Source organism: Hyperolius riggenbachi, chromosome 10, assembly GCF_040937935.1.
Source record: "Hyperolius riggenbachi isolate aHypRig1 chromosome 10, aHypRig1.pri, whole genome shotgun sequence".
NCBI lineage: Eukaryota > Metazoa > Chordata > Amphibia > Anura > Hyperoliidae > Hyperolius > Hyperolius riggenbachi.
Genome location: NC_090655.1, coordinates 95,366,968 through 95,391,000, shown reverse-complemented (window position 1 = coordinate 95,391,000; position 24,033 = coordinate 95,366,968). Strand labels below are relative to the sequence as shown.

The 24,033-nt window shown below is 44.1% G+C and overlaps 1 long non-coding RNA gene across 1 annotated transcript in view; it reads left to right on the top strand.

Moving 5' to 3' along the window:
- Positions 1-3,810: 3,810 nt before the first annotated feature.
- The window catches only part of LOC137535500 (uncharacterized), a 42,936-nt gene continuing 22,713 nt past the window's right edge, over positions 3,811-24,033 (top strand). Inside the window, exon 1 of the long non-coding RNA XR_011024404.1 lies at positions 3,811-3,966. This is a non-coding gene — a long non-coding RNA (uncharacterized lncRNA). The remainder of the gene's footprint in view (positions 3,967-24,033) is intronic.

Below are 24,033 nucleotides of genomic sequence, written 5' to 3'. Positions count from 1 at the left end.
ATGCCAGTGCGAATTTACGCATCGTAGTTTGCATCTACACATCGTAGTTCGTAGGTGAAGTTTCAAAACTACGCTTATGAATTTACGCGTATCGAAGTACCGCTATGCGTAGCTTATGCCTACTATGCATAGTTAACACGTGTATTGCGTAGTGAACTACGAATGCGTTACTCGCGTCTAATTTTCCGCGTGCGTTGTATGCTTACAAATTTACGCATTGGAAAGGGATATGTACACATACAAGAGTTCCCGATGTAAGTATTTAAACAGAAATTAATGCGTAAAAATGTCTGCATACGGGAATAAGCATCCGCATACACTACACTTCGCACTACGCGTAATTGCGTATTTTAATGCGTAGTCTACTAAATGCATACAAAGCAAATATTTGATTTCGAAGCTGTAGTTTGGCGAAGCGTAATTGCGTAAAACTACACGTAGTTCCAGCGTAGTAAAGTTGGCTGATTACGACCATCCCTGAATTGAAACGATAAAGACCGAGAGCCCAATATAGTGTAGTATGTACTGGCAAAATATAGAAAGTATGAAAAAAGTAAGTATTATACTCACAAACCAGGGTTGCCTCGAAAGCAACCACTGTCCAAGCAGGTGGGGAGAACAAGCCTGTCCCCACTCAGGAATAAAACGTCGCTCTCCGTGGATAGAGGAAACAGTAGGGTAAAAACACCCTTCCACCAAGGGTGGACTTCTGGATAGGTAAACGGTGTACAGAGGCGCCGATAGTATAAAAGTAGCTAAAAAGTTAAAAGTGTTTTGGTTGCGGTGGTGGACCAGCTAACCATAAACGGACGACAGAGCTGTCGAGTATCAAAATATACAATTTATTCCAAAGCTCCCAATTAACATTCGCAACGCGTTTCACGGGCAATATCCCGCTTCTTCAGGCAATAAAGGTCAGGAGCAACAACACAGCGTTTCGTCTGGATGAATGCTTGGCACCTCTGTGAAGAGGGGATATTGCCCGTGAAACGCGTTGCGAATGTAAATTGGGAGCTTTGGAATAAATTGTATATTTTGATACTCGACAGCTCTGTCGTCCGTTTATGGTTAGCTGGTCCACCACCGCAACCAAAACACTTTTAACTTTTTAGCTACTTTTATACTATCGGCGCCTCTGTACACCGTTTACCTATCCCTGAATTGAAGTTGCAGATCTGTTTGATAAACATTTTCCTTAAAGGGAAGGTCCGAGGAGGATAAAAATAAAAAAATCCACTTACCTAGGGTTTCCTCCAGCCCCTGGCAGCCATCCTGTGTCCTCGTCTCAGCTCTAGGGGCTCCCAGTCTCCTCCAGTGGAGAAGCCGACCTCTCCAGGTCGGCCTCCAGGTCGGCCTCTCATGCGCTCTAGGATGCGGCTCACAGAGTCGCACTGACATCAATCGGACTGTAATGTACAGGCGGGTAGGGAAAGAGATGTTTATGATATCCAAATTATTGTTCCCCTAGTGAAAATGTGAAGATGAATTTTTCCTGGGGGGTCTCATTGGGGTTTTATTGTGATGAATATTTTTGTAACTTCTTTGTGACTTTTTTGTGGCTTTTTTTGCGGCCTTTCTGTGATATACTGCAGTAGAGTCTGATTTCAGCATGTATATATATATATATATATATATATATATATATATATATATATATTTTTTCAATTTATGTATTGCAACCTCTATGCACAAAAGTTTTATATATGAGCAATGTATGATCTTTTAACATGTATTGCATATGAATTTTAGAGGGGAGAATAATCATATATTATGATAATTCATTTGTAGATATAACATTGCCCCTATTTTTAGTACCAAAATCCGCATTGGATTAGTAAAGTAGGAGTCAGGTTTTTTTAGCCACCCCCCCTTTTTTCCTTCCTTTTTTATAATGATCCATTGGTGGTATGGTTTTTTGGGGAGTTTGGGGAGTTTGAGGCAAAATTCCCTAATTTGCTCGCAGTAGGGTCTGATTTGTTATATTTATTTGTGGCTTTTTATGACTGATGTATATTTTTTCCCTGATCGCAGCAGGGTGTTATAGGTCATGTCTGAGGGTTTTTATGAATTAATACTATGTGTGGAGTTATGACACTTGGAGCAGTCTGCGTTAAAATTTACACTGCCTGCATTCGTGTTTCATTATTATCAGCACCATTTAGTGCGCATATGTTTATGTTCATATTTATATTTACTTTTATTAATTCGTCCTAATTCATTATTAATTTTTAACACCTAGCATTGTATGAAATTGACGAATTGGGCTTCTTTTTTAGGTCAAAGACACTGCAGAAAGTGTCATTGCCTTTATTAGAATCTACCGCTATCAGCGTGATATAGCCCAACCAATGTTTCATTTAGAAAGATATTCATTCTATTCATAGTTTCACATTCAAACTATAGGTGATTATCTAAAAGACACTTTTTTTTAATACATTGCGTAACAGCGCACTGTATAATAACAGATGCGCGTTGTTTTTAACTTGTTTAAATAAAGTTTCAAGTTTAACTGCCGCCCCTTGGTAACACTGTTGCTAAGTACTGCACGCTATGTAAACCAGCCGTCTACACAGCACGTCACCTGAGGAAGGCGTGGATTAACGCTGAAACCGGTAGTGACGTCAGACGGCAGTGGCTGCTCCTCCCTTGCCCCAGACGGACGCTCTCCCCCTTTCTATCCACACCTCCAGCCCTGGCCAGGCTGTACTAGGCTTGAGGCGGCCCACTGGAGGACGTTCTTGAGGCACAGTAACCGATTTATCTACTAAATGTGAGTGTGATTTATTTTATGTGCAAAGCAGCATACCCCATTTAATGCACTACGGAGCGCTCTCTATCTCTTTCCCTACCCTCTTGTTTTTACAGATACTGGCACCATCCAGTTAAGAGAGAGCAGCACAGAGTGCATTTTTAAAAGGGCCAGTGCTATTTTTTTGAGCGCAAGTTTTTTCTCTCTTTTTGTAATGTGCAGGCGCAGAGCTACTAAGCCTGCGCAGTACAGTCTGGATGACATCAGCGTGAGATGTGCACTTGAATGCAAGCAGGCTTCTGGTACCGGAGGGGACTCCGGGACACCGGCGGGGAGCGGCGCTGCAGCAAGGGCACAGGACAGCTGTCAGGGGCTGTATAAAGCACCAGGTACCGTATATACTCGCATAGAAGCCGAATTTTTCAGCACAAAAAATGTGCTGAAAAGTCCACCCCTCGGCTTCTATGCGAGTCAGCTGCCTGTGCCTCCACTATGTCAGTCCTTCCCTTGCCCGTAGCAGCGTTAGCACAGCAATAAACAGACTGATGTTCCCCGGAGCGTGCATTGCAGAGAGCAGGAATCCTTTTGATGTAACTTTTACTCTGTTTTTACTCAGCTCCCTCTCTCCCGACATGCTGAAGCTTCGAAATGTACAGTTGCTTCTTGTATTCTCAATGCTGCATCCTCAGTTATGTGCTGATACATGTGTTTATGTGATAGGCAGCCACACGCTGTTATGCACGGATCTGTGTACTGCCGTGGCTGCAGCTCGATATCATGAAGCTCTGATAGTGATCTGCAGCCACAGCAGCATACAGGTCCGGGCATAATCACAGCGTGTGGCCGCTTGTCACATAAACACATTTATCAGCACATAATGGCACAGCATTGCCACGGAGGATGCAGCATGAGAATACAAGAAGCAACTACATTTCCCGGCTTCAGCGTGTGGGGAGGGAGCAGAGTAAAGACAGTTTAAGTTACAAGCAAATGCCGGGCTTCAAGAAACTACATCTCCCTACATGCTTTGCTGTCTTCAGCACATGCCCAGTAGATGGCAGCAGTCAGGAAGTAAGCTCTGAAGTGCACATGGAGATCAGACGTGCAGAGGAGATGGAAGCAAAATATTCATTTCAGACATGGACTGTGTCATAAGGAACAGTTATATTCCCTGCCTACAGCTTTGCAGATCCTGTAGGAAGTACTTTAGTGCCCTGGTGAGTCCAGCTTCACCTTACTGATTTGTCCTTTGTTTGTCTAGTGAGAATCATCATCTGCCATCATGGGGAAATGCACCCCAGTTAGCAACATTTGAGATTCTAGACTCCAGGGTGTGGAAGATTTGTCGTGGGAAATGTCCTGGTTGTCAGCAGGATTTGTGTCAAGAGGCTGGGAGCTAAGCAGATGTGCAATTAGCAGAGACATGGATGCACATATGGCTATGGGGAGGTCGGCTGCTTCATACTGGGGGCCTCTTTGGCTTTGGGGAGGTGGGGATGTCTCATACTGGGAGCACATCTGACTTTTTTTTACTGGGTATTGGGATGCCTCATATTGGGGGCACATCTGGTTATTAATCCTAAGGCTATACTGTAGGGGGGGGGGGGTTATGTGCGAGTCAATCACTTTTTCCTTGTTTATGGGGGCAAAGTGGGTACCTCGGCTTATATGCGAGTCGGCTTATATGCGAGTATATACGGTAAGTGGATTTTTTAAATTTTTTTATCCTTGGATGTATCCTTTAAAAAAGTCCTGTTAAACACAACATCACCATCTATGTGTTGATGATAAATGCAACTATTGCCTTGCTTTGCCTGAAATCTAACAGATTTGCATGCAGCTTAGTACTAGGCCATTCAGAATGAGCAAGAATAGGAGCATTTGATTGGTCCAATTCCAAGCTGCACTAAATTTGCATGTAAGCAATATCTAATGTGAACTCCAAAATAAATTCCTGAAGTCATACCATAAGGGCCCGTTTACTCTAGTGCCAAATTCGGCATGAGTTTGCAGCATTTTCTTGCGGGAAAACATTGCCTATCTTTCCAATTCCTTTGCCATCCAAATTGCACTTCAGTGCGAATCTGGACCTCTTGCTGTAGATTTCTGCAGAAGACATGCAAATTCGTATAGCCATGCATGGCAAGACTTAGCAATTCAGGCTGTGTCTTTGCAGCACAACAAGAGCGGCGGTCGAATCGGAAATGGCCTCAGCTCCTAGTGGAAACCCATGCTAAGACCATGCATACACACACAGACACACTCATGGGTCTCTCATACATCCATGATCAGGATTTTTTCTATTTTTTTATACTACTGCTGCTGCTGCTGCTGCTGCTACTTCTTATTATTTGGTATTTTCCTTAGTAAGAATGCCAGTGAAATTCCTATCGATCACAAAATTTACATCACTGGTATTTTGTTTCTACTTGTTCTCTGAACATTAAAAATCTGAACATTTCATAGAAATCCTCTCAGATTCTGATTAAATTGACAACATTTTCGTTTTGCTTTTATATAGCTCATTTTAAAATATAAAATATTCACAAAATGACTAATGGGTTTTATACCCAAGCTTTTCATGCTGCTACACATTTATAAAATCGAGGGAAATTGGCTACTATTAACTATCTTCGTTTTGTTGTGGGAGACCACTCATCAGATAATAAGGCAATACAGTTATTTTCCAGAGGCAAAGTTAATATCACTCTAGAAACTGCTACTTAATGTGAACTTTTCAGGACATTTTTGAGTGTTGACTATTATGGGGGATAAGTACCACTTTTAATCCGCTACTTCATATTTCTACATGGATCTTCCCGCTACCCTATGGCAACATAACAGATGAAATGATAACAAATGATAATGGTATACTTTCCCAGTGTAGATGTTTCAATTCCAAGACATCCAAAAATATATTCTATTATTCTATTCCTGAAAACACATTTTAGAATTGATTGCTTTTGAGTATGCTTTAGACAAGGTCAAAGATATGACTGCTAGAGTGAAAAACCTGTTAGTAAGTAGTTAATTTAGGCACCAGTGCTGGGACTTTCATCTGAGCACTGGCATTCAGCTACAGCAGAGTTGCCCACACTTTTTTGGCTTGTGAGAGTGCGCAGGCAGGCAGCTTTTTGACCACTGTTCAGGTCTGCATTCTGCAGGTCTCTGGAAAGGAGACCTTTTGTCAGTTTTGCAGCTTGCTGCTGCTGAGGAATTTGCATATGTTTGTCATGCAAATTGCCTAGCCACATCCTTTGTAGGCTTGCTCTATATATACCATGTGATTCCACAGTACGTCGCTGGTCATAAGGGTTTGTCCTGTGAAACACTCCTGGAGTGTCAGCCATGCTTATTGTTTAAAGAGACTCCGTAACAAAAATTGCATCCTGTTTTTTATCATCCTACAAGTTCCAAAAGCTATTCTAATGTGTTCTGGCTTACTGCAGCACGTTCTACTATCACCATCTCTGTAATAAATCAACTTATCTCTCTCTTGTCAACTTGTCAGCCTGTGTCTGGAAGGCTGCCAAGTTCTTCACTGTTGTGGTTCTGTGATGCATCTCCCCCCTCCAGGCCCCTCTCTGCACACTACCTGTGTATTATTTAGATTAGGGCAGCTTCTCTCTTCTCTCTTATCTTTTACAAGCTGGATAAATCCTCCTCTGAGCTGGCTGGGCTTTCAAATACTGAGGAATTACATACAGGCAGAGCTGTCTGCACTCTGCAGGAAGAAACAGCCTGACACTTCAGTGGAAGATAGCTGCAGAGGGAAAGAAACACACAAATGATCTCTTGAGATTCAAAAGGAAGGGTGTATACAGCCTGCTTGTGTATGAATGTATTTTCTATGTGTGGACATACTATACATCAACCGACTTCCTGTTTTGGTGGCCATTTTGTTTGTTTATAAACAAACTTTTTAAAACTGTTTTTAACCACTTTTAATGCGGCGAGGAGCGGCGAAATTGTGTCAGAGGGTAATAGGAGATGTCCTCTAACGCACTGGTATGTTTACTTTTGTGCGATTTTAACAATACAGATTCTCTTTAAAGATTAGCTTAGAGTAATTCCTAGGACTGCACTAGGCATCCTTGCTAGCAGTCAGGATTGTATTATTTGTATTGCCTGTTCTGTCTGTCTGTCGTGCTTGGATCACACTAGCCTCTAGCAGTAGTGGCTGTGGATCCTCCTGATCTACAACTCTCTTGCTGTACTTGGATCGCACTTGCTCTGACGGAAAGAGCAGTGGATCCAGCTCGCTCTGTTTCTATACTTGGATCACACTCGCTCTGGTGGAAAGAGCAGTGGATCCTGCTAAGCTCTCTTGCTATACTGGGATCGCACTTGCTCTGGCGGAAAGAGCAGTGGATCGTATCTCTCACTTATTCCTGTTTTCGTGTATCTGTCTTGTCTGATACGAACACTTGCTGGAGGCTTGGTGAGGTAACCGTTAAGCAAGCGCTCGCGTCCTCTGTTTCATGTTTGTCTGTCGGTGGTTAGTTAGGCGTGCTTGTCTCTGTTATGCTTAACACACGGAGACCGCGCAGTAAACGCGTTCACTGTTGCGAATGAGTGCGGTGTTCGTGTTTAGTTAGCGTTTGTTATTTTCCTTATCTTCTCATTGTATTATTGCTGTGCCTTTGCTACTCTCATGCCCCGTCTTGCTTAAGCCTTGTGTCACCTTGGGCAATCGCCTCTCTCACGATTGCGTTCCTACTTCGTTTCTACTGTTGTGTGTGCACCGTCGCGGGTTGGCGACTAGATTGGGGCACATACATACATTCTGTCTCTGTGCTCATTCTCTTTCGCAATCGCTTCTCTTGTGATTGCACTCTCACTTGGTTTCCTCTGTTGTGTGTCCACCATCGCAAGTTGGCGGCTAGATTGGTGGACATACATACATTTCTCATCTGTGCTTATTCGGTCTTGTGTCGCTGTTAGCAATCGCCATCTCTGGCGATTGCCTTCTCACCTGGTCTTCATGGTTGTGTGTTCATCGTCGCAGGGTGGCGACTAGATTGGTGGACACACATACCCTCTGTCTCTTTGATCTCTCTCTTTCAGGGCTATCTTGCCCTGCGTTTCTTCCCTTCATACAATTCCTGTCTGGCGTCTGTGGCAGGGCAGAGGATCTGTTCCTCTGCACTCCACAGCTCTATCTGCCGACAGAAAGGTGGAGGATTTCCGCAGTGTCAGCGCACGTCCTGTGCGCTGATCATGGAGAGAGTTCCACAATCGATACAGTATGACCAGCCAAACCGAAATTCCCAGTGTAGAGGGAATTTCCGATTTGTACGATTTGGTCGAGTATGGGTCCTGTATCTTTAAGAGGTTTAAGATACTGGACTCTGAAACCAGAGATGAGTTTTTTCCTGCAGTGCAAGATGCTGATCAGATTGGTTCATGCAACACCTCTTACTCATTACCATATGTTAATGAGTTGGTGCTTGCAGGCCAATCTGCTGATTCGGCTTTTCAGCCAAGAAATCCGTTGCCCATAGCAACTACAAATAAGGAGGTTAATTCTGCCAAGTCTGAAATGTGCAAAACCATTCGGTATGACAATCACTTCAATGTTTCAGTTGCCACTCCAGGTTCTAAACAACAAAAATCTATTAACCCTTCGCACACTCACATGCAAATGTTCAAACAATTGCATTCACAGATTCACTCATCCAGGCACAACTGTTATCCCTACAGCTAAATTAAAAGCCAGGGTTTTAGTTCACAGAAGAATGCATTCTTATGCTTAATCACCTATACTGCGCAGAAGTACCCAGGTAAACATACGTGTCCTAACTCTGGCCCTTTAACATGCATAGTGCAGACATGCAAACACATTCATTGCATCAAACCTATCAATGGATTAGGAGCACACATCCTAACTTCCTCTCCTGGGAAAGACAGTGCATCTTACCAATCGCACAAGGGAGCTAATGTTATGTGTCCATGTGCACCATGCGCATACACCAGCATAAGCTGTCTGCATGCTGACAAACATACAGGGGAAGGGGGGAGTGCACCGAATTGGACCCTAGCCACAGGGGTCAATGATAAGAATAAACATACATATATCCAGGCACATCGCCTCTAGTTAGGACATTAAATAAATTATTAGGGAAAGGGAGGTGCTGAAGGGGGTGTGGCTAGAAAACAGCAAAAATCTATTAACCCTTCGCACACTCACATGCAAATGTTCAAACAATTGCATTCACAGATTCACTCATCCAGGCACAACTGTTATCCCTACAGCTAAATTAAAAGCCAGGGTTTTAGTTCACAGAAGAATGCATTCTTATGCTTAATCACCTATACTGCGCAGAAGTACCCAGGTAAACATAGGTGTCCTAACTCTGGCCCTGTAACATGCATAGTGCAGACATGCAAACACATTCATTGCATCAAACCTATCAATGGATTAGGAGCACACATCCTAACTTCCTCTCCTGGGAAAGACAGTGCATCTTACCGAGCTAATATGTGTCCATGTGCACCATGCGCATACACCAGCATAAGCTGTCTGCATGCTGACAAACATACAGGGGAAGGGGGGAGTGCACCGAATTGGACCCTAGCCACAGGGGTCAATGATAAGAATAAACATACATATATCCAGGCACATCGCCTCTAGTTAGGACATTAAATAAATTATTAGGGAAAGGGAGGTGCTGAAGGGGGTGTGGCTAGAAAACAGCAAAAATCTATTAACCCTTCGCACACTCACATGCAAATGTTCAAACAATTGCATTCACAGATTCACTCATCCAGGCACAACTGTTATCCCTACAGCTAAATTAAAAGCCAGGGTTTTAGTTCACAGAAGAATGCATTCTTATGCTTAATCACCTATACTGCGCAGAAGTACCCAGGTAAACATAAGTGTCCTAACTCTGGCCCTGTAACATGCATAGTGCAGACATGCAAACACATTCATTGCATCAAACCTATCAATGGATTAGGAGCACACATCCTAACTTCCTCTCCTGGGAAAGACAGTGCATCTTACCAATCGCACAAGGGAGCTAATGTTATGTGTCCATGTGCACCATGCGCATACACCAGCAGGTTCTAAACAAGGGAACTGCCTGAATACCTTTCTTGCATTTAAACAGCAGACATGCAAAGTTGCTAAAAAGGGAAAAACTAAAAATCGCAAGCATCTGAATAAAACACTCCCTATTGATGTTTACTATGATGTTGCTCAGTCTCCGGGTTTTTTACCCCAATCCAAAGCTTTTGTGGATCCTTTAATAGGCAGAATTATTTTCTATATTAAAGGAGTAAGAAAGGCTATGCATGTACCTGACCCCAGCCCGTATGAGAGCTACTTAGATACCGGGTTGTTTGAGCCACCATTTGCTCCCTGGGATATGGGAGCTTTGGTTGAGGAATTCGAGATGGATTGGAAAGCGTTTTGCGATTTCTATATCGCAGAAAGCGCAGAGACGCTAAACGCTTGTATAAATTCCGTGTACACTTTGATAGATTCTGATGAGTGTGACAGGTGTTTTGTGGATCCAGTGATGTGTGTGTGGCAGACGATTTTGGATGAGTTGCACACACACCAATCAATTGATTCTAATAAAGAGACATCGTTGTCGGATGATTGTTCCTGCAGATTGTGATCAGCATGAATGTGCCAGTTTTCTCAAGGATGTGTGGGATCCCTTGTCATTTAGAAACAGATCTTTAAGATGTTCTATCAATGATCCTGCTATGGGGAAAATTCCTAGACTATGCAGCGTCAAAAGTAAAATTAATATGTCTAATAAAGTTTCTCCTGTTGTTGTCGCTATTTCTTCTACAAATGAGTCTTTGTCTCACCCTGTTCACACCTGTAAGGGCCTGTTGCCTGGTGACAGTTGCTCCAGTGTTTCTGTCTTGAACGCCTTACAGTCTTCTCCACAGATCGCGGAGGTTTGCGTTATGGAAGCGTCAGTTTCACAACCTAAAGCGATTTTTGATTCGCAAGTTTTGCATTCTGACTCATCGGATTTGACACTGTTAGCCGAATCTAAGAGTGAGACAGCGCTTCGGTTTTGCGAATCTGATGCTGAAGCTTTTTTGCTCTGTCCAGAGAAGCTTTCTCTGAGCCTACCCTTTACCATGAATGAAAACATGATTTCCACTCGCACTGACATTTGTGAGTCCCTTTCTTGTTCTGAGGATAATGCTGATTCTGCACCCTGTACTCTGGATGAGTCAATGTGGCCTTGCTTAGAATCTCCTGCAGTGTCCCTAGAGGCTTGTCTAGGTATTGCTACTATACTCACCTGTTTTTCTGCAGTTTTGGAGTTGCAAGCTAGTCTGACTGCTACGCAGAAATCTGGGTGCAGTGAGATTGAAGTTAGGGAGTCAGTGTGTGTTCCAGTAAATATTCCTGTACATTTCGCTCATGATGATGAAATTCAGTCTCAGCTTATGGTGGAACCATTCCTGGGACATCTGCCCTGCCTGCAGGAGGTAGTTAATGTTCAGCCCTTGTAACATGGATAGTTCAGAACCCTTCATAGAAAACTTGGAAAATGACATTTCTGAGGTCTTAATTGATGTTTTGGAGGTTTCCAAGTCCCTCCTAAAGGGTGCAGAACTTCTAGGAGATACCTCCTGCCCCCCAGATCCGTCTGAGGTTTTGCCCACTTCTGTGGGCATTGCTGTTGTGCTGACTACTGTTGCAGCTCTGGAGGAGCTTCAGTCTTGTGTAGTCAATGATGAATATGGGGTAGATACCAGTATAGTCACAGAAATTTCTAGGTTTGAGTCCAAGCCTTCTTTTGAAAGTCCAGTGCTTGTGACCACTGCTCGTGATGATTCTCTGCCCGGTTCTGGTTTTGGTCTTGTCGTAACAGACTCTGAGGGTGGCAGTTCCTCGACGTGTCCTGAGGCTCCTCTTGGGCCAGTGTACCCTGATGTGTTCTGTGACCCAGAAAGCCCAAGTGTGTCTCGGTTGCCAGCCTGCTCAGATGCTTCCTCGGTGGAAACCTGTTCTGATGTTGCCTGCCTGCCTGCATGCCCAGAGGTGGTCCCTGAAGACCCTGGTCTTGATGCTTGTCCTGGTAATTCTGAATCCGCAATGGTCATTGGTTCCATAGGGGTTCTTGATAGTTCTCCGTGTGAGCCTGGTGATCGTTCTGCCCTCCTGGGATCTCTGCGGAGCTTCAAAGTGTTCTGGGAGATCCTGGGAGAAATATTTCCTGGTACCTTGAATGAGATCAGCAGTGGGTGCTTTGTGGAAAGGGACACTTCCAATGGGTATTGTGGCAGGTTTGGTATTTTTGGACGGACCCTGGAAGGTGGTGGGCATGGCTCAGTGGGTGTCGATGGCTTCTTCTCTGGCATTCACAGTCCTGATGGGTGTTACACTGAAACTTGTGGTACTGATGGGCATGGTTTCGGTGGCTTCTCCTTCCAATGAGGTCAGTTTCGGGTGGGCTGACTCTGGAATTGGGCCATGTCGAGTTGTCCCGACCTTCATGAATCTTCAGTTAGAGTCTTTGGCAAATATCAGTTTAGAGGGTCATCTGGAATCCGACCCTAGAGGGGGGGGGGGGGGGTACTGTAATGATCCGCTCAGCTGCCTGCGCTGGCAGGCAGCTTTTTTGACCACTGTTCAGGTCTGCATTCTGCAGGTCTCTGGAAAGGAGACCTTTTGTCAGCTTGCTGCTGCTGAGGAATTTGCATACGTTTGTCATGCAAATTGCCTAGCCACATCCTTTGTAGGCTTGCTCTATATATACCATGTGATTCCACAGTACGTCTCTGGTCATAAGGGTTTGTCCTGTGAAACACTCCTGGAGTGTCACCCATGCTTATTGTTTAAAGATTAGCTTAGAGTAATTCCTAGGACTGCACTAGGTATCCTTGCTAGAGCAGTCAGGATTGTATTATTTGTATTGCCTGTTCTGTCTGTCTGCCGTGCTTGGATCACATTAGCCTCTAGCAGTAGCGGCTGTGGATCCTTCTGATCTACAACTCTCTTGCTGTACTTGGATCGCACTTGCTCTGACGGAAAGAGCAGTGGATCCTGCTAAGCTCTCTTGCTATACTGGGATCGCACTTGCTCTGGCGGAAAGAGCAATGGATCGTATCTCTCACTTATTCCTGCTTTCTTGTATCTGTCTTGTCTGATACGAACGCTTGCTGGAGGCTTGGTGAGGTAACCGTTAAGCAAGCGCTCGCGTCCTCTGTTTCATGTTTGTCTGTCGGTGGTTAGTTAGGCGTGCTTGTCTCTGTTGTGCTTAACACGCGGAGACCGCACAGTAAACGCGTTCGCTGTTGCGAATGATTGCTGTGTTCGCGTTTAGTTAGCATTTGTTATTTTCCTTATCTTCTCATTGTATTATTGCTGTGCCTTTGCTACTCTCATGCCCTGTCTTGCTTAAGCCTTGTCTCACCTTGGGCAATCGCCTCCCTCGCGATTGCATTCCTACTTCGTTTCTGCTGTTGTGTGTGCACCGTCGCGGGTTGGCGGCTAGATTGGGGCACATACATACATTCTGTCTCTGTGCTCATTCTCTTTCGCAATCGCTTCTCTTGCGATTGCGCTCTCACTTGGTTTCCTCTGTTGTGTGTCCACCATCGCAGGTTGGCGGCTAGATTGGTGGACATACATACATTCCTCATCTGTGCTTATTCGGTCTTGTGTCGCTGTTAGCAATCGCCATCTCTGACGATTGCCTTCTCACCTGGTCTTCATGGTTGTGTGTTCATCGTCGCAGGGTGGCGACTAGATTGGTGGACACACATACCCTCTGTCTCTTTGATCTCTCTCTTTCAGGGCTATCTTGCCCTGCGTTTCTTCCCTTCGTACAATTCCTGTCTGGCGTCTGTGGCAGGGCAGAGGATCTGTTCCTCTGCACTCCACAGCTCCATCTGCCGACAGGAATTTCCCTCTACAGGTGCGTTGCACCTTTTGCTGGGTTCCCTCAAATTATACGCTTGTGGAGGATTTCCGCAGTGTCAGCGCACGTCCTGTGCGCTGATCACGGAGAGAGTTCCACAATCGTTACAGTGAGCTACTTTAACAAATTAGCAAGTCAAAATGATCTACCCATATACAATTTTATGAGCACATTTGTATATTAAAGAATGGAAAATGTAGTGGGAACGGGATCTACCATGAAGTCATTCACGATCTACCGGTAGATCGTGACCTAACTAATGGGCACCTTGGAGCTACAGTTTCTAAGTACAAGCACCCAGCCTATAAAGTCATAAGCAATTTATATTTTTGATGGGGTGTCTATGTGACTTAAGCCTAGTACACCTGCACTCCTTTTTCTCCTCCTCGTCAATTTTTATGAATTTTTAGCTATGATTTTATCATGTGCATTATGAATGGTTTAACAAATATTTTCTTAAGGAAAAAATTACATAAATTTACAATTTACACTATATGCATCTTGAAGTAACAGAGCATATTGGGCCTGATCCAATTCAGTTTTTCTCCTAAGTTTTCTCCTAGGAGAGAATTTTCACCTTCACTTAATGGTAACTTTTTTAGCAAAATGATCCTGAGGGCCATATGCAATTCACTTTTTTACCTGAGTTTTCTCCTAGGTGATATTTTTAAACTTGTCAATAAAATGCCTTTTAAGCCACCAGAAAGCAAGAAAATACTCAAAATAATTTTGATAGTATCTTTTCCCCTACTTTTTGGTACTTTTTTAGTTGAAAAGTGATGAAAAGTTATTTTAAACCGAAGATGAAAAATTATCTCCTAGGAGAAAAGTCAGGTGAAAAAGTGAATTGCATATGGGCCTGAGTGTTTTATTGCTTACTGGTGGCTAAAAGGGCATTTTATTGATGAGATGTAATAGAGTGTTGTACCGTGTAAGCCATCAGTAAAAGCAAGAATTTTTGAATCAGGATGATACCATTTATTGGCTAACCTAGAGATAAATAAATATAAATATTAAAAAAAAGTAAAAAAACTTGGATAAAAAAGTGATTTGGATTAGGCCAATTATGCTTCTTCTCTTGTTTTTTTCCCCAAATTTGACATTTTGCCTTCATGGGACACCCCATCCATCATGCCATCTGAAAAAGCTATCAATTAAACACATCTCTTATCACTTCTTCATTTGTATAAAGAAGGCATCAGTAAATATTGGATAGATTTAGCGTAAGCATGAAATTATCACACATATTAATTAGCTATTTGCTTACTAACAGGACCTTGACTTATACCATCTTAAAGTGAACCTCCGGACTAAAAATCGACTCAGCAGCACCGAAAAGGCTTGTTGTTTCCTTAACAGTTTCACAGCATCAGAACTTTGTTTCTCTTATACAAGCCTCATTTTTAGCTGCACAGAAGAAAACTGCCCGGGCTTTTTTCCCCTGATGCTGTGAAAAGCATGATGGGATTTCTGATGTTATTGTTCTCGTTCTGCTGTTTTGGTGCAATTTTTTTTTTTTTTACATTTTGAATTTGACATTTGAAGCCTGGCGTGTGCAGCTGGGAGGGGTTATCAGGAAACGGGACAGTTGGAACTGTGTCTCCTGCTCCTTGTCACCTCCTTTCAACCAAAAAGATGGCTGCCCCCATAACAAAGATAGCAGCCCCCATGAATCACAAACATTTGCCTGTTCTTTTAAAACAGGGTGGGTAAGAGATTATATTACCTATCTAGTCTAATTAACGTAACTAATGTAACTTAATGACAGTATTTTTGTTTAGGCTGAAGTTCCCCTTTAACTTTGCATAACCAGTCTTCCCTCCTATTTAACTTTTTTTTTTTTTTTTACCTGGGGCAGATTTAGTGATTACACTTTAAAATCAAATCATTGCATAAAACAAGAAAGTATCCATATAAAAAATATGTTTTGAATCTGTTATGTTGCTTATTATTTACAATAGAAATAATTATTTCATTTGTTTGGGAAAGTTACTAAAGAAGAAAATGAAAACAGGCTACTTTTGTTGCCTATATCACATTGTTCTAGAATCTAGCATGTCGTCAAACTTCTGCTCCTATATGCTGGAACAAAATCTGCCTTCACCTTGACTGTTTCTGGACAGAGACAGAGACTCTTTCTTTTCATACAACAAGCTAAAAATTCTGTGGACAGTTACTATTCTTTCCCAAAAATGGCATATCCAATTGTATTTTAGCATGACCCTGATGAGCAGTAGGAAACATCGTGTAGACTGTCAAAAGTTCCTCACGCTTTATTGCCAGGAAGTACTTTGTGTCATGTTTTATAGCTTTCTCTCAGTCCCACAGATACTTTCCAGAACTGTAAAAGAATATTTAAATAAAATTATATCATTGTCATTTATATGAAAATTAAGCAGTGAATTTTATGACCCATGAACATAAGGAGTACATAACCTTGTCAAATGCCCTTTGAACAAAAGATCGGAAGAACACCTCTGGGAGTACTCTTGCAATGCAGTTGTCAGGGAGATATTCTTTCACCGTTCTCAGCAAGTCAATAAGGATAGTACAATCGCTGTAATCAACAGATGGTTCGGGAACAAAAAAAAAAGTAAGTGTGATAATCTTTTAACCAAAATATAAGAAATTTAATTCAGAATATTTTTTACTACGTGGAATGCTTGATTTACAGTTCACCCATGAGCACGACATATGAATAATACTCTGTAACTTTGTCAAGAAAAAAAATCCAGTTTTTGCAGTTGCTACAATTTATTGTCTATTTAAATAGTGTTTTATGTAGTGCACAATATAAATAGAGGTTGTCTGGCAGTCATTAAAGGATACCCCAACTGAAATGTGACATAATGAGATAGACATGTGTATGTACAGTGCCTAGCACACAGATAACTATGCTGTGTTCCTTTTTTTCTTTCTCTGCCTGAAAGAGTTAAATATCAGGTATGTAAGTGGCTGACTACAGTGTGACCCTCACTGATAAGAAATTCCAACTATAAAACACTTTCCTAGCAGAAAATGCCTTCTGAGAGCAAGAAAGAGGTAAAAAAGAGGGAATTTCTTATCAGTGAGAGTCACACTGTAGTCACTTCCTGTCTGAGTCAGGACTGAATCAGCCACTTACATAGCTGATATTTAACGCTTTCAGGCAGAGAAATGCTTCTTAACACAAATTTAAAGCTGTTAGCACATGGCAATTTTATCAGTCCTAATTACAGGGGAGCACACAGTCAATTAGTGCCACGTTGACAAAGTAATGCCAGTAGTTACCACAGCAACACACTGGCTACTACAGTTAAGTGTGTGGCACTAATAGAGCATTACAACTGGTAACATTTTTGTGCCCTGCATGTGCATGACAAAATAACACCACCCTTTCAGTGCCCATGGCCCATGGGCTATATGCAGTGTAGATTGCATGAGAATGTAACTTTCCAGTCAACTCATATCCATAGGTTAGGGGGAGGTGACATAGATAAAGAGTGCCTACATTAGAGGACCCTATAAAAGTTATGCTTTGGGAACCATAATCACTAGCTATGCCACTGTCCAGCATCCACCTGCCTTTCAGCCATGCTACCTCACTCCTGAACAGTTTTTGATTTGAATGATTATATATTCCCATTTAGCCTCCACCTCTCCCCCCCCCCCCCTTATTCCTTTAGATTGTAAGCTCACAAGGGCAGGGCTCTCTCACCTTTTTTGTCTTGAAATTTGTTATACATTTTAATAATTATGCAACTTTTGTCCGTGCAATGACCGATTTTGAATTTCATCCCAATTCTGTATTTTGTATATTGGTGTATACCATTGTCTGTATTGTTTTGTACCCCATGTTTGTTTCTTACATTGTACAGCACCATGCAATATATTGTCACTTTTCAAACAATAAAATAAAGCAATAGGTAAGTATTCTAAACAGCTGTCTTATAATTATCTTAAATTAATAAAGTTACCTTGCAAAATGATTTGTTGGTTTGAGCTAGTTTTACTACTATCTTGACTTTTGTGCTAAGATTTTTTTTCTTACTTTCTCAGAGCTCCATTTGCTGGATTCTCCTGGTATCCACTGGCAGTTTATTAATTATTTATTTTTTTTGTGATCTATGATTTGATAACAGCAAAATATTCCTTAAAAACAATGGGCCCAATTCAAATACATTTTTCTCCTAAGTTTTTTTTTCCTAGACGATAACTTTTATCATCTATTTAAAAGAAAACAAACAACAATAACAAAAAACAAACAACTTTTCAGTACTTTTTAATTGAAAAAGTACCAAAAGTAGGTGAAAAGGTGCTGTCAAAACTATTTGAAATGTTTTCTTGCTTGCTAGTGACGTAAAAGACATTTTATTGATAAGATGTAAAAATATCACCTAGGAAAAAACTTGAAGAAAAAAGTGAATTGGATGAGACCCAATGTTTGTATACTGTAAAAAATGTTTTATAAAATTATGCAAAAGCTAAGATCAACTATCCAAAAAGAGAGAGAAAACCATCCAGCGCTGTTCCAATCATTAAAACTGCTTTATTTAAGAAGAACTATAATACTAAATATTATAAACCTCAGGCTGATTCATATCAACAACAACATTTAAATGTTGCATTATTATTTTAAATGCAGCATTTTTTATGATAGCTTTGAATGCGTCCCAACCCCCCCTATTTATTATTATTTAACATTTAAATAGCACTGACAGTGCTTTACAGAGTATATATATTTTTGTCACTAAGGCCCCGTTCACACTTGCGGTTTTGTCAAAACCGCACCGGATGTCCGGACCGCACCGGAGCCGGACCGGACCTGATCCGCACGGTTCCTATCCGGATCCGGTCCGGATCCGGTCCGTTTGCATCCGGTTTCCGTGCGGTGTGAACACGGTTGCGGTCCGGATCCGGTTTCTTAAGGAGATACCATCCTGTAAATACCTGGGGTCTGGGAGGTCAGCAGAAGGGTCTGGGGTCATTGTTGGAGACAGGTGGACGTGTGGAGACCATCCGTGGATACAGAGACTGCAGTTGGGACCATGGATCCAGGCATTTTTTACTCGTAAAACTGGGAATTCTCTCCTTCCTGTTGTTCGCCTCCTCGTTATCAGACATCAGACATGTTGCTGCCAAAACGAGCTCCAGCATGAAATCGCTGCTGCCCCACTCTTTAAACGCTGGGCCCATGTGGTCCCCATCCAAAATGCATAGGAAGTGGGGTAGAACGTCCGGTTTTTGTAGCCAGTGTGTTGTGCGCTCTCCGGCTCTCATTGCTTTGTATTGGCCGGATGGTGCAGTCCGGCTCCGCTCCGGATACGGCTGCCGGAGGAGCCGGACCAAAAAATAGCGCATGTTGGAACGGACGCCGGAGTCCGGATCCGGTCCGGATCCGGTCCGGCTCCGGTCCGGCAGAACGGACGCATGTGAACGGACGCATAGGCTTTCATTGCTATTGCCGTGCGTCCGTTCTGCAAGCGGTCCGGCTCCGGCACGGCGATTCCGGACGGCCACCGCTAATGTGAACCGGGCCTAATAGAGATGGCCCGAACGGTTTGCCGGCGAACGGTTCCTGGCGAACTTCCGGGGTTTGCGGTTAAGGAGAACCGCAAACTTTTCCCGGAAGTTTGGTTCGCCCCCATATTGCATCATGAGCGTCAACTTTGACCCTCTACACCACAGTCAGCAGGCACATTGTAGCCAATCAGGCTACACTCCCTCCTGGAGCCACTCCCCCCTTATAAAAGGCAGGCAGCATCAGGCTTTTCACTCACTCATGTGCCTGCATTAATTAGAGAAGGGAGAGCTGCTGTGCAGAGACCTATAGGGAAAGCTTAGTTAGGCTCTTGTAGGCTTCTTAGCTTACTCCTTGCTGATTCTTATTGCTAAAAAGCACCCCTCAATAGCTCTTTTGAGAGCTAATCTTGTTCTTGTGATCTATTTGTTTATTTTTTTGTGTGACCCACTTGCATTATATACAGCCCTGTCAGTCAGTCGCAGCTGGCCTTTGGCCACTTGGTGGTATAATAACTGCTGTGCCAGGTGCACATTATAATACCCATCACTGCGTATACCTACTACCAGTTGTTCACTTCAGTGCACCCACCTACCTACGTGAGCGCACGCAGTGTCACTGTGCCTGTCCGGTACCTGTCTGTGTGTGACAGGTGCACATTGTAATACCCATCACTACATATACCTACTACCTGGTGCACCCACCTACCTACATGAGCACACGCAGTGTCACTGTGCCTGTCTGGTACCTTTCTGTGTGTGACAGGTGCACATTATAATACCCATCACTGTGTATGTGACTTTCTCCATCTGCACACGATTCTCAAATTGTATCTGCCTGTGTATGTGACTTTCTCCATCTGCACACGATTCTCAAATTGCATCTGCCTGTGTATGTGACTTTCTCCATCTGCACACGATTCTCAAATTGCATCTGCCTGTGTATGTGACTTAATTATTTTTTCTGATCTGCCCTTACTCTAATATCTAAATTGTTTGCATTTACCTGCCCCCCCCCCCCCCCCACCCCCAGCTATTGTTATCTTACTGTCTGCTCAAGTCACACCTTCTCATCCACCCAGCTCTAAGTATTTGCATAGTCCACCCCCATGCTGGTCAACTTCCTGCCCAGCTCACAGCTGATTGTAGTGGAGGCTAATGGTCTCTAGACCAATCTTATTCAAACACTAGGGCTGTGTGGATGTTCATAAGGATGTTGTGTAATCGGCTTTGACGATTGTCGGCTCGCATTTTAAGGATCGCTTTAAGGATCTTACTAATTGAATTTACCAGAATTCACCAGCAATACAGCAGCATTAAGCAGCCACTGAGGTATTTGCATTATTTACAACTTTAAACACTGCTAAACATCTCGGCCTGCACAAACCATCTCTCCCTACTCTCAAACTCCATGACTCCTCCACCTTTCTGCACACCTCTTGCTGCCCTTCCTCCTCTATCTACATATCACAATATACTCTTCCTCCACCTGCTCCTTCACCACCTAGTCCTCACTAAGGTCACCTTATGTAACTCTAGCCTCCCATTTTGCCCTCCAACCCCACGCAACTCCCATACCACTCCATCACTGACTCCATGCACACCCCACTCTAAACATGTCTCCACCCCCCTCACAGTTCCTCCCCGCACCCACACTCACTCCCTCTCCTCCCTCATTCCCATCCAGACCTCTCACAAGCACACCACTCCTCTCTCCTGCGCCCTCTGGAATGCTAGATCAGTCTGTAATAAACTAACTGAAATCCATGACCTTTTCCTCTCCAGCTCCCTCACCCTCCTTGCCCTCACAGAGACATGGCTCACCCCCTCTGACTCTGCTGCAGCAGCGGCCCTCTCCTATGGGGGCTTCACCTCAGTCACACCCCCAGACAAGAAAACAGGTCTGGGGGAGGGGTGGGTCTGCTCCTCTCCCCGTCCTGCACTTTCCGTGTCCTCACGCCACCCCCTTCCTTAAACTTTACATCCTTTGAGACACATGTTATCCGCCTCTACCATCCCCTTCCAGCAGTCATCGCAGTCCTTTACCGCCCCCCCATCCACCTCCATTAAACAATTCCTGGACAACCTGGCCTCTTGGCTCCCACACATCCTCTCCTCTGACCTCCCCACAATCATACTTGGGGACTTCAACATCCCCATGGACAGTCCTTACTCCCCTGAAGCCTCTCAACTGCTCTCCCTCACTACTTCCCTTGGCCTCTCCCAACACACCAATTCCCCCACCCACCGCGCTGGCCACACTCTCGACATGATTCTCTCAAAATCCGCCACCCTCCCCAACCTGGACATCACACCCTTCCCCCTCTCTATACCGCATTAACTGATGCTAAACAAAAATACTTTGCTGCCTTGATCGGATCCCAAGCCTCCAACCCTCGGCGCCTCTTCGCCACCTTCAACTCCCTCCTTAACCCCACCACTCCTCCCCCCACCTCCGCCCTCTCAGCCACTGATCTGTCCACCCACTTTACCGACAAAATATCCAGCATCCGACGGGAAATCTCATGCCTCCACTCCACCACCTCTTCCTCCCCCACCAATACCTATTCCCCACCCTACCCACCACTCGCTGCCTTTTCTCCTATCACAGAGGACCAAGTCAGCCGTCTCCTAGCCACTTCTCCTGCCACCTCCAGCCCCCTAGACCCTGTGCCATCCAAATGCCTCCGTCCTCACTTCCCTGTTCTGGCTCCTGTCCTCACCACTCTGTTTAACCTCTCCCTCTCCTCGGGTACCTTCCCCTCTGACTTCAAACAGGCCACTGTACTTCCCCTACTTAAAAAACCCTCACTAGACCCCTCACTTCCATCCAGCTACCGTCCCATCTCCTTACTCCCTTTTGCATCTAAACTCCTGGAGCGTTTAGTCCACCAACGCATGACCCATTACCTTGACTCCAACTCCCTGTTTGACCCCCTACAATCAGGATTTCGGCCAGGCCACTCCACCGAGACTGCCCTCACCAAGGTTGTTAATGACCTCACGCTTGCCAAGGCCGAAGGAAAATACACTATCCTTCTCCTCCTAGACCTCTCATCAGCATTCGACACTGTTGATCACTCCCTGCTACTCCAGTCCCTGCAATCTGTGGGTATCCAAGACCGTGCCCTAGCATGGTTTTCCTCCTACCTCTCAAATCGCTCCTTCAAGACCTCCTTCAATGGTTCCTCCTCAACCCCCTTCCCACTTTCAGTTGGGGTCCCCCAAGGCTCTGTTCTTGGTCCCCTGCTGTTCTCCATTTACACCGCCTCCATCGAAAAACTCATCTCCTCTCTGGGTTTCAACTATCACCTATATGCAGATGACACCCAGATTTACCTCCATACCACTGACCTCTCCACCAACACCATGGAGAAGGTGTCCTCTGGTCTCTCAGCTATTTCATCGTGAATGTCTGCCAGGTTCCTAAAATTAAACCTGGATAAGACTGAGCTCCTAATCTTCCCGCCCCGTGCTGCTTCACCCCCCACTGACCTCTATGTCACTGTCAATGGCACAATCATTCATCTAACCACACAAGCCCGCTGCCTAAGTGTGTCACCCTAGACTCGGCCCTCTCCTTCACCACCCACATCCAAACCGTAGCTAGAGCCTGCTATTTCCACTTGCGCAACATCTCCAAGATCCAGCCTTTCCTGACCCCAGACACTACCAAACTCCTTGTCCATGCCCTCATCATCTCCCGCCTGGACTACTGCAACTCCCTCTTGTCAGGCCTTCCTCAAAACTGCATCGCCCCCCTAAAATCCATCATGAACGCTGCAGCCAGACTCATCTACTCCTCCCACCGCTCTGTCTCCACAACTCCCCTACGCAAATCGCTTCATTGGCTTCCAATTCACTTCAGAATCAGCTTCAAGATCCTATGTTTGGCATACAAATCCATACACAAGTCCTGCCCAACCTACATCTCTGACCTGGTCAGCAGATATACACCTGGCCGCCCACTTCACTCCTCCAACGACCTTCTCTTAACCACCCCACGCATCTCGCACTCCCATGCCAGACTGCAGGACTTCACTAGAGCTGCCCCTATCCTGTGGAACTCTCTCCCACTGCCCATCAGGCTCGCTTCTACTTTCAACACCTTCAAAAAAGCACTCAAAACTCACTTCTTCAAGGAGGCCTACATCAACACAACACTACCCTAATCCTTTCTGCCTATAACTTCTTGATGCACCCCCTCCTTTTGTGTCACCAGCCCCTCCCTCTAGATTGTAAGCCTTTGGCAGGGCCCTCTCCCCTTGTGTATCATACTTGACTGTGTGCACTTTACCCAGAATTTGGAACTGGTAATTTTTTACCACTACCATTACAGTTTATGATCTGGCATTGTACTATTATCTGCATTGTGTTGTGTATCTTATTGCTATTACCTGTATTGTTGTATCTATGGTCTGTTACCTGTATTGTTCTGTCAACCCTGTTATCATTGTCTGTAATCCTATTTATTGTACAGCGCTGCGTAATATGTTGACGCTATATAAATCTAATAAATAATAATAATAATATACCTACCTGTTGTGTTCAGAGCACCCACCTACCTACGTGAGTGCACACAGTGTGATATACCACTCCATGCATACCTGTTAACTGCACCTGTGTGACTGCACATTGTATTAGTCAAGTCAGTGCATACCTTTCACTTCATCCCCCCCAATATGGACAAAATGGACAAAACAGGTAGAGGCAGAGGTAGAGGCAGACCCAGAGGAAGGCCACTCGGCAGGTCTGTGCGAGGTCGCGCTGATATGATTTCGTGCAGCCCTGGACCAAAGTACAGTGCTCAGAAGAAGGCATGATCCATCAACTCCCAAGATTGTCAGGATGTGGTTGACTACTTAACACAGAACACCTCAT